The following is a 13,245-nucleotide window of genomic DNA, read 5'->3' on the forward strand; positions in this document are numbered from 1 at the left end:
TGTGCTTAGGACAAGATGCTGCTCCCAAAAAGGATTTGCAGGTTTCCTTGTAGAGGAGGTGGTGGCAAAGTGCCAACAACAGACATGGCTCATAAGCTCCATTTCTCTACAGTTCCTGCCTCTCCCTGTCAGACAGGACAGTCCCATTAAACCAGGTACCAAATACAACCTTAGAATAACTGAATGTAAGGTGTCCCTGGGTGTCCCAGAGGACCTGGATGGAACGGTGTAGATTCAGAAAATATCAGTGGTACAGGACGGAAATGCATCTTTCCCTCTTGAGGTATCGAATTACTTCACATCCTTGGGCAATGCAGAGTGGAGGTGTGACATGCTGCCAGTCCAGAACGTGTCCCTGATGTCCTTCAGAGGGTAATTCACAGTAATCCACAGGACATCTAAGCACATCCTGATTCAGCCAAGCATTTTTGGTGTGTGCTTCAGTTCTTCAGTGATGGGTAACCAGTGTGTGATGCTCCCTGCAATGTGTGACCACACGAGCATCTGGAACCCAGCTTCTGCTTTTAGAATTAGCCTGTTTGACCAGTGGATGATTAGAAATGACCCCCACTTCTGGCAGGAGTCCCCCAAAACCATGTTCTGTCAGGACCTCAGTTCTTCACTGCCCCACATGCTGTTCATATTCAGCCTGCAGTGATCCCCACCCACTGCTGAGACCCAGTAAATTCTGCTGGGTATCCAAGTGCTGGAGAAAGAGCCTGGCCATCACACTCAGCTTGGGAGGCGCAGATGAACACCAGAGCTTCTCTCCAAAGCTTCCTGGCAGGATCTGACTTGGAGCAGACGGAGGGAAAGAAGAAATTTGAAAACACCCTTTCCCCTTTCAGAGCAGTGAGCTGGAAATCAGTCTGCCTGCCAGCTCTTGTGGTGTAGTTGCCAGGCAGTAGTACTGCTCTGCAGGCCAGGATCAACAAACTACACATTTGTATTCTCACCAGGGCCAGCATTATTACTGCCACAACTTAACACCCTTAAACAGGGACTGCTGCAGCTGAGGGAGCTGTCTTGGGAAGCAGGAGAATCACAGCAACAAATTATGAAGGACCCACAGAAATAGTGGTGGCTACAAACCTCATGGAGAGGGCAAACTCCTTCCTGTTGTGGACAGAAAACAAAGTATCTGATACCCAGATGGACAGAAAAAGATATATAGGAAGGAAATAGAACAACTAGTTGAAATGGAGCCCTTTGGATGGACTTCCTGATGGCTTGACCACAGCCACCAGCATTGCTCCAGCAGGATGCTGTCACCAGCACTGTGGGAATTAGGACCACAGCCTGCAGGCACAAGCAAGCCCACTGCCACCTAAGGGCCTCTAACTTTCTCCATCCTTCTCCCTCATGTGGCCACTTATACAACCTCAGCAAGTGACCAGTTATTTGTGTTCAGCCAAGGGTTCATCAGCCAGCAAGCAGCACCAGACACAAGGAAACACTTGTGCCAGTAGAAATAAAACTGAGATGCTGGAAACACTTTGCTTTTTCCACACACAGATCTGACTCAGGTCATTGTAGAGAGTTGGAGTGAACTCCAGGTGAAAGGGTTTAGACATGGTAATTACAGCATGATATTCCCTGTCAGAAGTTCAGAGCTATCCCTTCATGGTGCACAGTGATGGTGAATGGCAGGATAGAGATTTACTGTTACCAAGGGTTTTCTTCTCACCCTGGATTCCTGTGAACATCTCAGATCATGGACAGGAGACAAACAAGAAAAAGTGTAAATTCTGTCCTTTTTCTTCCCTTCTGGCACAGCCCATTTTGCTGGCTCCCAAAAGTACTGCTGCAAAAAACTGCATCATGGAGGGTCCTCTCAATTTCCTAGGACTGAGGATGACAATCTTACATATTCCAGGAGCTACTACTGCTGAAAATCTTCTTGAAGAGAAAACCAGATCATCCCTTGAGACAACACCTTCTATCTCAACCTTCCAGGGTTGATGCTTCACAGGAAAATTCTTCACCAAGAGATCTTAACACTGAGCTTGTGGAACACCATCTTCTCCCTAGTTTATTTCAACAAACAGCTAAAGATTTTCTGGCCAGAGAGGAGACCAGATCATCTCATCACCTCTCTGACAAGCTCATACCAATGTACCATCATGGTGACTGAAAAGCTGTGGATGGCTCCAAATCAGGATTTATTTTTAGGTTTCCAGACTGTGCATGCTCTTGCCAAAAGAGCCTGGTCCAAAGTTTATTCAAGTCCACGATAAAAATGTCTAATGGCGTGAATGACCTTTGGATCAGCTCCAAACACTGTGCACTGATATTAGCACTGGGGCTGGCTGGGGATTCCCTTTGGGAAGGCTGCCCAGTAAAGAGGCAGTTTTCACAAAATTGAAATTTTCAGGGAGAAAAACATCCTGATTTTGAACCTTCTTTCCTTTCACAATAGAGAAATAAAAACACCCCTTTTTTTTTTCAATTAAGAAAAGTCAAGAAGAAGTATTTTCTTCAAGGCCAGTTGGAACAAAATCAGAAACTATGTTTTGGTTTGAATGGTTCAATAAACCATTAAAACCTCATTTTCCTATAAGTACACAGTCTCAGTGGGCTGTGGTTTAGATGTCTCATCTTTTCTGCAGGCTGTTTCCTCGAGGACTCAATCTGCCATGATGCAGAGACTCTTAAGGTCTGTGAGACATCACAGCAGCTACACATTGTCCCCTGAAAAATACAGGTATTAAGTTACTGCATGAGAGCTGCTAGAAGGAAATCCAATTCAAGGCTGATGTTCAGCATTGAGTGGAGCTAAAGCAAAGCTTTCAGGGTTAATTGAACAAACTGAAGTGAAACACGTCAATTTGGAGCATACCAGAACTTTTGATCAAAAAATGCTGGAGCAAAACTTATATCCCTCTGCAAAGCAAGATGTTTTGAAATTTTATCCCATGAAAAATTTGGAAACATGGGTGTTTCATGACAGCCAGAGAGAAAAACAAAGGTTTCAAGAGAGCAAATCTCCCTTTGACTGCACTGCTGTTATTAAGAAAGCAAGAAAGGCAAGGAAGGAAGGAAGATGTGAGAAGCTTACTGCTCTGTAGCTGAAAAGTCCTGCAGAAATGAGCACCAAACAGCCATGTTCTCTGCTACTGAATGCCTTTGTATTTCCAGGATCCTTTCACATGATGACATGCAACACACCAGGGAGGAGAGATTAAAGAATCCGCAGCTGATGAGAGAGAGTTCTGAGTAACCATTTCCCTGGGTGCCTCAGCTCACCATGGCAAGAACACATCTCTAGGGCTTTGCAGGCTCTCAGATCTAATTTCACCTTCACTGCATTGTTATCTTTCCTGGAGATGTTCATGGTTCAAGTCAGGGAGGCCAGAATTCATTGCTGTCTCACTTGGCACCCAGCTGACAGGTGGCGTGAAAGTGAAGTGGCATGTGGTGCAAGCACAGGGAAAATCACCTTTTGATCTCACTGAAGGTGGTCCTCAAACCAGGTCATGCTTGAGAGAACTGGCAGGGAAAATAAGGAGAGGCTGGGCTGCAGCTGTCTGTCTGTTTTGGGGCAGTCTCCAGTACAGAAGAATATGTGCCTTTCTCTCACTGCCAATTTTAGAGCCTTTATGAATACCACACCTAAATAAAATGGAATAAAATAAATGATCCTCTTCAAGCACCCCACGCCCTTTAATCACCCTCCCTATGAACATCCAAAGGCTGCAGAGATGCACGAGGGCAGGAATTATTGTTAAAAATAACCAGTCTAGGGAGGAAAGCAATTTATGCTGGGTCTGGAGCAAGGATGAGGTTCCACTTCCTTCTGAGAATCAAGTGAACAGTGTCAACCCAGAGCCTGCTGTGCAGCCAGCAGTGACTTCCACAGCACAACTCCCAGCCTGCAGCAGCACACACAGAGTCAGGACAGGGGGTGGGGGAGCAGCCAGCCCATTCCCAGCCACCTGTCCAGTGACAATATTGCACAACCATCCCATCCCATCCCATCCCATCCCATCCCATCCCATCCCATCCCATCCCATCCCATCCCATCCCATCCCATCCCATCCCATCCCATCCCATCCCATCCCCACTTGTAAACCTGTCCCTTGATGTGCATGGTTTTGTTTTGCCATGAAGCACAAAACTTAATGTTCTGATTATTTGGCAAGATGCCTTTGTCCTGTGAATGCTTCAGGCTCAGCAAAGATTCAGGGCTATTCCCTGGGGTCTTATGCTCACAGACAGTTATTTGCCAATTCCCAACACATCTGGATATTTAGCCACCTTTTCTGAACAAGGTGCTTCACCAGAGATGAGAAGCAAGACAGATGCAGCACTAATTAGCTCTGAATCAAGTGTAGTTCAAAACACAGCTCTTAGAGAAGATAATGCCACTCACCTTTGAACTGGACCATGCAACCTATAAATGTCAGGTCTGGAATACACACCACAGTGTGGTATTTATAAATGCCTTTTTACTATTGCTATTATTATTGTTATTATTTTCCTTTTTACCTGGGGACTGAATGTTTGGGGACTATGGCAGGAGAGGTCTGTACATCTGGAAAGCGTCAGATTTAACGCCCAAAGTCATCAGCTCAGGTCAGCTAAAAGTACGTTTGCTTCCAGCAGCAGCTGTGCAAACTCCTGTTGCCTTGGTCATGCAGGGCTTATGTAAAGATTCCTCAAAGACAGTGCCCTCTTTGTGAGCCCATAGCTCTGCTGATCCCTGGCAATTCCAACCCCAGTTTCAAAAAGAAACGGGTCTAAAATGGCACTCCCACCGCAAACAGATGTATTTCAGCCTCTGTCTAAGGCAGCATTCATTTCATCATGAGAAGGAAAACACCATAATTTAGGGTCACACGTCTCCTGCCTGTCAGTCAGGTACTGCCAGCTATTTTTACAGCATCCCAGGGTGTTGTGGCAGCCTAGAGAACAAGTGACACACCTTTCCAAAGGCAGTTCAGAACAATACCATCCAGCAAAGCTTTGGGTTTGTCCCTGAGTTTTTTTTTTCCCTTGAACAGGCTTGAAATAAAATCTCTCTGTATTGCACTTTTTTTCTATTGCACATTGATTTTCTTTGCTTTCCATTGCTTCATGGACTGGCCCTGCACACTGCAAAATCCACAGTGCAGGTTCAGCATTAGAACTTTTTCCATGGGGCTGTGGCATGTGGGTGGAGCAGACGTACCATGAGAACAAACTCTCTCACACCAGTGGCCAACAGCTGAACAAAACTACACCTACTGTAAGAGAAGCAAATTTCACTCATTGACTTCAGGAGCAGTCAGTTGCTTCTGTTTTACACTGAGATTGAAACTGGCGATTTCTTTTAACCTAATAAAAAAAACTATAATTAAAAACAATCCAGTAAAACTACCAGGCATCTGAAAGACACACAGAGAGCATAGAGAAAACAGTTCCAAGCATCCCTGCCTTGTAGCCAAATATTATATCTGCAATGCAAACAGAACACCTCCATATTTACAGTTTGGTGGGAGTTTTGATCAGCTTTAGGGTTCAGACCACTGCTAATTAAAGTCACCAGAAGTCTTTACATTGACTTTAATGAGCTCTGAGACAAGACTGGAATGTACAGCATTCTATCAAGAATTCAAAGTGGAAAAAACCCACCTCTGGTAAAACTCTTACTTTGGTATGTTTGAAAGTTGAATGCCTGAAGGGACTGTAGTGCTCTGGCTGTGCAGTTTCAGCCTGCATGGATAAAAAACCCTGCTGAGCCCCTCCTGACAGTGCCCGAGTCCCTCACGTGGCAAAGTCCACTGGCAGGTTCCATTACCATAATTGTACAACAGTTAATAGTACACTGTGGAGAAAGTGGGCAAGAAAGCACAAGGGAGCAAAATCCAGATGATCAATCATCCTTTTCCCTGACACTGTCTTTATGTGGGTTGTTTTCACCAGGAATATACATCTAGTAATTGCCCAGATTCCTTGTTTTTTCAACATCATTTCTATGGCAAATGCCATTAGTTACTGTGCTGTGGTGATTTAAAGCTGAAAGCATACTGTGACCTGAATCAAAAGACAGATTAACTTATCTGCTTTAACAAGGAGTTGCTTGAAGTCTTATAGGAAACACTGTAAGAACTTACATTTCATAAAGCCAGTAATAGCTTTTCCTGTTACTTTTCTATGAGAGAAATACAAAAGGAAATGGGAGCTGGGTGCATAATGGGAACTGAGTTGCAGAGCTTTAAGTCTGCAGGTCATCAATTCAAGGTAATTTGGCTGATGACTCCAGTGGTCTCAGCCCAGCTGCCAGGGCACAGGTGACCACACCTGGCCCTCCACCAATGCCGAAACCTTGATGGCAATTCAGTGAGTGCAGAGAGCTCTGACTGGCCAGCCTGGCCAAGCCTGAATCCCGTGCTGGGGGGTTTGGCTCAGCCCCATCTGTTGAGCAGCTGGATACAGCACGGGCAGAACTGACGAGAGGGACACAGGTCAGTCCCTCTGAGCACCACACAGAGGTCAGGCTCTTTCTGCCTCTGATTATAGAAATCAGAAAAGGCTGAGTGAATTCCAGTGATGCAGGCTCGCCTCTAGGCAGCCTCAGGGGAAGGCTGTCTGTGAGGGATCTGCTAAGAGCCTGCTGATGAGAATAAACAAGTAGGAGACTTTTCAGCAAATGACCTCCAACAACGAATTCACTGAGTTACAGCATCTATGGACCGATATCCTTCAGGAAGGCTCCATTCTCAGCTCCCACTCTTTCACTAGGAGAGATGTTCAGGTTGGTTTTCAGTGGGATATTAGCTTAGACACGGGAACCAAAGACTTTTAACTTGAAAAGTTAGGACAGTGAGTTCTGACTTTCCCCCCATTTGTGGACTCTCAGCAGCAACACAGCTCCTCTACAGTGAATTTAAGCTGACTAGAATTGCTTTTCTTGGTTTTCTTCCACAAGTGACAGGTTGACAGCTACTGCTCTTGGAAGGAGACGGCCTTCCAATCCTCAGGTCACCATATGGTGCCAAATAATTTCTTTCATGTCATACCTGATTTAGAGCAGGAGGAAATAGAGCTAAGAGAACATCTCCCCCATTGTCCATCACGTGTCACTGCGTCATGCCGTTTTCAACGTGCCCCATCCCAACAGGCAATTTGAGAGCTGTTGTTGTCCTTCCAAGCTTTATAAACGTGCTAAATGGGGTGGATAGCTGGAGGAGAAATGTGCCGTTGACTGTTAGACATTACAGGAGGGAATAATGTGTCATAAATCAAAGAGACACAACACTATCACAACAGGCTAGCCAAGAATATGAACTGTAAGAGTTCTTATAATGACACCTATTTGTTGAGTCAAGAATTTCATCTCTAAGCTGTTCAGTGAGGCTTTACATCTCTGCTCTGGTCCTGTGTTTTAAATGATTGCTTACAAGAAAAATCTGAAATAAAGAGATGTGTTTTATTTTCTAGGGGAGAGTTATCCTCAGTTATCCATGCGTCTTCCATTTAAAAAATTCCAGGAAATGTTAAGCTATGAAACGCTTGCTTTTTTGAAGAGTTTTTAATTTTTCCGAGTACCTTTTGGTGTTCTCTTCTTCTTTAATCATGCATAGAACAGAAGCATCCTTCCCACTGTGATATTTTTCTGATATTTTCCCTTGCTTGTCACAGGATTAAGCAGGCTAGAAAAGCAGAAGTAAGTAGAAAGCACAGAGTCTGTCTAGAAATCAGGGAGAGTAAACAAAGCAGCAGAGAGCCACCTTGTTTCCACTCTGAATGGAGGACTCTCTGAAGGAAGCACAGTAGATGCATACAGACTGTATTCCACCACTTGGTATTTCCTCCTCTGCTCCCCTTGCATCTTCTCCAGGCTCTCACTGCTAGTCAACATCCACAGCAGGAAAGGCAAGAACTGTGCAGTCTCCCTCCTTTCTTCCTAGCACAGCACTTGGTCCAAATGAACAGGGCAAGTTCATTTGGACCAAGACTCCAGTTGGATCAGAAACAAATCACCTGCCCTCCAGGTGGGGTGTTAATCCAGCCCTGCATTCCCTTTTTGGCAACAGACTTCACAATACCCTCACACCTTTAAGCACCATGAGGTGCAAGTACAGTTAATCTCCAAATACTTTACTTGCACCATAAAACAAGGCACCAGTCTTAGTTCCATTCTGCAGCTGGACCCAGAGGCATGGTGGACTTGAGCCAAGAGGGATCTGGAACATCTTGCCACTGCCTCCCAAACAGGCAGCCCATTTGGCCTCTGCTAGCACTGGGCAAAGCCTTAGTCCTTCATTTTTGCTGCCTTATTCCAATCCCGCTGCTGCCCCTCCACAAGCCAGTTTGGTGTGAGAACAGGCCCGTTGGGGCTGCAGAGCATTCCCTGCAAATGGGCAGAAGGGCCACGTAAAAATCAAATCCACATGACTGTAGTTACAGGCAACCAAAGAGAGGGTTGCTCTTCCAAGAAAAACTTTTCCATGTAAAAGAATTCTTAATCTCCCCTTTGACTGTCATTGTTGAAATGATGGCTTCACAGGCCTGAAATTTAAGACCCTATCGGCGTCTTTTCTGTTTGCTGTGATTTATGAATGGTTTCGCTGTTGATTATCCTCCAAGATTACAGCACAGCAGCCCTGACAGACAAGCAGAGGAAATTTCACAGGATAACAGGCAGCTCCTTCTCTGGGGCAGTAAGGCAGGGAGGTGTGTTTTGATTCAGGTCTGTAACAATATCTGGCTGGACACCATATGCAATTGAACACTCATCATGTGGCACCCTACTCAAAGGCAAGCAGGGTCAGCAGAAGTCTTGATAATTTTTCTGTGCTCCAGAGCCTTTGCTCGTTCTGTAATAGTGTTCAGTTGGAGTTTTTTGTCTGGATTGTGGCACAAATCTACACACTGCAGTCAAATATGAAAAGGCAACATTCTCATACAACCCTGTGCATGTTCTTCAAAGATCATCCTTCTTTCCTGCAGTCACAAAGTCTACTGCCTTGTCTGGGAGACGGACCGTCTTTGTTCAAGTCCAGGCTATTCAAAGGAAATTTGCTTCCTTTGATTTATTGCCAAGAACAGGCACTCCTGACCCCAGAAAAGGAGATTCTTGTGCTTTTCATTCCCATTTCCTGCCAGACAGTTTGTTCCAAGTCACTGCTAGGAGGGCTGTTTGTCTGGTGAGGGTAGCAGGGCCAGAGCAGGTGCAGCCATCACTTGAGGGGGCCGTGGCCTTCACTGGAGCAGACAGCCAAGATTTGGGAGTCAAGGTTGAAAAAATTTCTGATGTAGGGGCTGCCTAAAAATAAACGAGTAGACCTATCAGGAGGTGATTTTATCTCTTGATAAATAGCCTCTGCTTTTCAGGCAGAAAGGTTCTTTTGATTTGAACGCTACCATGCTGCAAAATTAATCATTATTGGCATGTGGTTTCCAGGTCCAGCACTATGGATGTGCTTCCCGCTCTTTGTATCACATCTGGACCTGCGCAGTGAGCAGTGATTTTCTGCCCTCATGCTTGGAATCATTTTGGGCTGAGATGATCAACTTGCAGTGTGCCAGGCAGGGGTAGTCTGGGTCTGACAGACCTGGATCCTGCTCTGTGGTCGTATTCCTTTCAGTGATGCTGCTGCTTTGGTGCCTTTCAACGCTATTGTCAGGAAGCCATGGCAGAGAGGGAAGGCTGCTCTTCCTTGGAGGGAACCAGAGAGCAGTTACATCCTACCATGGCCCGAGCCACTCTGACTGGGACTGGAGTTACACTGTGGGTGTTCTCAGGGATCGGGTTCGACACTGAACCAGAATGGACATTCCTAGCATTCTTCCTGTTTTGCCACCCAGCCTGCTTCAGAAAAAGTCCTGATGTAGGTGTTTGTATCCTGTCTCTTTCTTCCCTCACTGTATTTGTCTTTCAAGCCTGGCAGCAGTGGAAGGAAACTTAGCACGTGATGCTGACTCTCTGCCATGTCTGTGGGATGGCAGATTCCTAAAGTACTCAAATCTAGCTAAGAGAACAGCTAGGAAAACAGAAGGCAGAGGACTCATAAAAGCATGGAGAGGCTTGAATCCCAGTGGATTTGAGGAAGGATACCAGCTTTTATCCAGGAGCAGGGCTGCTCACATCAGGAGGGCTGTCTGGGTTCCTGCCCCCACTGTCCACACACTCCCTCTCTTGTGACCTCCCACCTGTTTCAGGACTGGGCCTGGGATTTTGTGTTTTATAACAAATAGATCAATGAAAAAAAAAAAAAGTTGGAGAAGCTCTGAGAAATGTGTGCTTCAAAAAGCCCTCTAATTGTTGTTGTCAGGATTGCACCACTGCCTGAGAGTGAATCTTAACAGATACAGTCCTGCTGGAATATTCCCTAGTTTTCTGCTACTTGACTCCCTACTACTTATTTGCAGTTTTACACTCAAATTCACAGCAAGGCAGGATTTTTCCTTTGGAGACAGTGCTGGTAGTGGAGGCCACTCTCCCCAACGCTGTGCCTTCACACTGCTGCCCTTGTACCACTGTGCTTGCACCTGTTTGTCTCCACTCAGCTGCTTCAGAAAACTCCCCTCCAGACTTTTCCTTTCTCCTCGTCCCACCATGCACACAAGGGCCCAGTTTCCCTTTTCCCAGGCCAAGACACAGGAATGCACCAGTCCCTAGCGATTCCTTCCAGCAAATGAAGAAGTGCTGAACTAAGGAGGGTTTCAGTAAAGCAACATGGCCTCAGCTGAAAAATTTGTTGTCTTTCTCCTTTTCTCAATTGTCAGGGCACTGTGCAATATTTAAATTCTGTTTCACCTGGCATAATTCTACCATACCATATATATACATGTGTCTGCACACTGAATCCTTCACCAAATTTCCATTCAGGCTGATTTTCACTGGCCAAGAGCAAAATACTGTGACTCCAGGAGGACTCTGACCAAAGTCTGAGTCAACCATCAGGACAGGAGCATTTCTTACCACCTGCCTGCCCCGTGCTTTGCACAAGAGAGCTCCAGCCTGGGTGAGCAACCCACTACTAACCTGAAACAGATTACTAATCATAACCATAACAACAATAATACCACCACAGCTCACACATGTGCTGCAGAACAACAACAACAACCATAATAATAATAATATCAACATTAGGTGTGTGCACACATGCCTCGCAGAACCAGCAGCAGTTTTGCCATTCATAAATGAATTCAACATCCCTACCAGTGCTGGGGGATGCTCAGCAATGCTTTGTGTCTTCAGCTGTTTGGAGCTCAGCAACTCCTAAACCATAACAACCACTTCTGAGCTGAACACGTGTTGTACTGAAATCTACCTTTAGAAACATACATTATTTAGGGAAAGGTTGGATTGTAATTTTCTCAAAACAAGAAACAGAAAAACCAGTCTCCTCTCGACTGTTCCCCAAGTTAAACCAGGGCTTTCTAGGACAAAAGGACAGTGCACTCACCCCTGCCCAGTGTCTCTTTGTCCTGCTCCTTTTTTCTCCGAGGAGGAAAGCAGCTCTGAAGAGACTCCTTCCCTTTGCACACATGGTCTTGAGCCAGTTCAGGAGAGGGGCAGGGGAACTGGGCTGCAGGGGAACTGCTGGGCTGAATGCCTGACTTCACAGTGTTAACTGGCCAGAGAATCCTATTACTTGATAGGTAGCAAGCCAGGGACTAATTTATGGAAATTTTGACCTTCAGTCCCCTTTGACATTTTCAGATCAGCCATAGCCTGTGTGAGACATGAGAGCCCTTACAGTAAGGGGCTCTAAATCTGCCCGTGCAGCTGCTGGAGCCGACGAGCGGGTCAGAGGTAAGAATTCACTGAGGTTCGTGTGTGGGCTGCTCGGTGCCTGTTTGACATTTACAAATCAGTGACATTCCTCTGCACAGCTCAGTGCATACAAATCGCTTCAAACTCTGAGGAGGGCCCCTCATTTCAGTCAAAGGTGCATTTGGGCATCCTTAGCTTTCCCTTTAGAATTCAGTAGGAACACATAGTGGGATCTGCTCCCTCAGGAGGATGCAGTGGGGGCACTTTTAGGTTCAACCCAACTTCCAAGGACTTTGCACCATCTTTGTGATTTGGGTGTGAAGCCTTTATCACTAAGTACAGTATCAGACCCCTCACATTTTCATTCGTTGCCACAACAAGCATTGTGTTTGTCCATTTTGTAGCACAAACAGACACACTCTCATTTCACTCAGTGCTGAGCCAGTAACTCAGACCAAGAGAGGGCCAGTTGGATTTCAACAGCTTCCCATGGAAACCTATTTGCCATCAATAAAGCTCCACTGAGCTGAGCCATATGAGTGGGCTTGCCCCAGATTTCTCACAGTCTAGACTCTATGTAGAGAGAAAACATGATGAGAAAAACACAGCCAGGGCTGTGGACAAGGTAACATTAGCCTCAACCGGTTATTGTGCAACAGATGACCATATTGGCTTCAGCCAGCCTGACCTGTTTAACCGCTGCTGCTTCTCTGAACCCTGAGGGTGACGGTAGACTCTTCATTCTCCTCCGTGCTGGCACATGCTGCTCTTCCTGGCTAGAGGCTGTGCTGTGATTTGGGATGCCCTTCCATGGTGTTTACGTTGGCCTTGACCACACAATGGCTGGGATAAGGAGGCCGATTCCTCAGTTGTGGACCGGAAGCTGTGGAGCCAAAGAAAGAGGCGTGAGGGAGGCAGGAGGTGTGAGGGCTGCCATGAGGGGATATGGCAGGTTTGTGTAACACCTTGGTAGCCAAGACTGCCATGGTTACCTGCTGCCTTGGTGAAGCTGACTTTTGGCACCTCGAAGCGGAGAGGGACGATGGTTCTCAAGAGGAAAGTCTCTTCCCTCATGCCCACAAGCCACGACACTGAGGGGAAAGGCTACTTTGGGGGTGTGGGGGTGAAAAAAGGATGATGAAAAGATCAGAACTGAGAGGAAAATCAGCTCTGAGTGCGGGAAAACTTGGGACAGCAGTGAGGGAAAGAGTGGAGAGAAGCTGTGCCCCCGTGATGGCGTGTTGTATGTGGCAAGGCCCCTTTCCCAGCCTTGGAGAGTGCCGAGATCGAAGAGGGACAAAACGGAGGGGAAAATGGAACGTAACTGAGGGAAAACTCGGACAGCAGTGAGGGAATGAGCAGAGGGCAGCCACAGCCCACGGGGAAGTGTGTGGGTGTGTGAGGACATCCCTCTCCCGCCGGCCGTGCGCGGGGGCTGCCCCGTCCCCTCAGGAGGGAGAGGGCGGGCGGGCGGCGCCGAACGCGCTCCGTGCCTGGGAAGCGCCCGAGAACGCGCGGCCGGGACAGAGCTGGGGGGC

General features: G+C 46.6%; 1 long non-coding RNA gene across 1 annotated transcript in view; it reads right to left on the reverse strand.

The window, feature by feature from the left end:
• The window catches only part of LOC134427594 (uncharacterized), a 45,738-nt gene extending 32,961 nt beyond the window's left edge, over positions 1–12,777 (reverse strand). The window contains exons 1-2 of the long non-coding RNA XR_010030201.1: positions 12,700–12,777; positions 12,396–12,590 (exon numbers count right to left, since the gene is read on the reverse strand). This is a non-coding gene — a long non-coding RNA (uncharacterized LOC134427594). The remainder of the gene's footprint in view (positions 1–12,395; positions 12,591–12,699) is intronic.
• Between the last annotated feature and the right edge of the window lie 468 nt (positions 12,778–13,245).

This window comes from Melospiza melodia, chromosome 20, assembly GCF_035770615.1.
Source record: "Melospiza melodia melodia isolate bMelMel2 chromosome 20, bMelMel2.pri, whole genome shotgun sequence".
NCBI lineage: Eukaryota > Metazoa > Chordata > Aves > Passeriformes > Passerellidae > Melospiza > Melospiza melodia.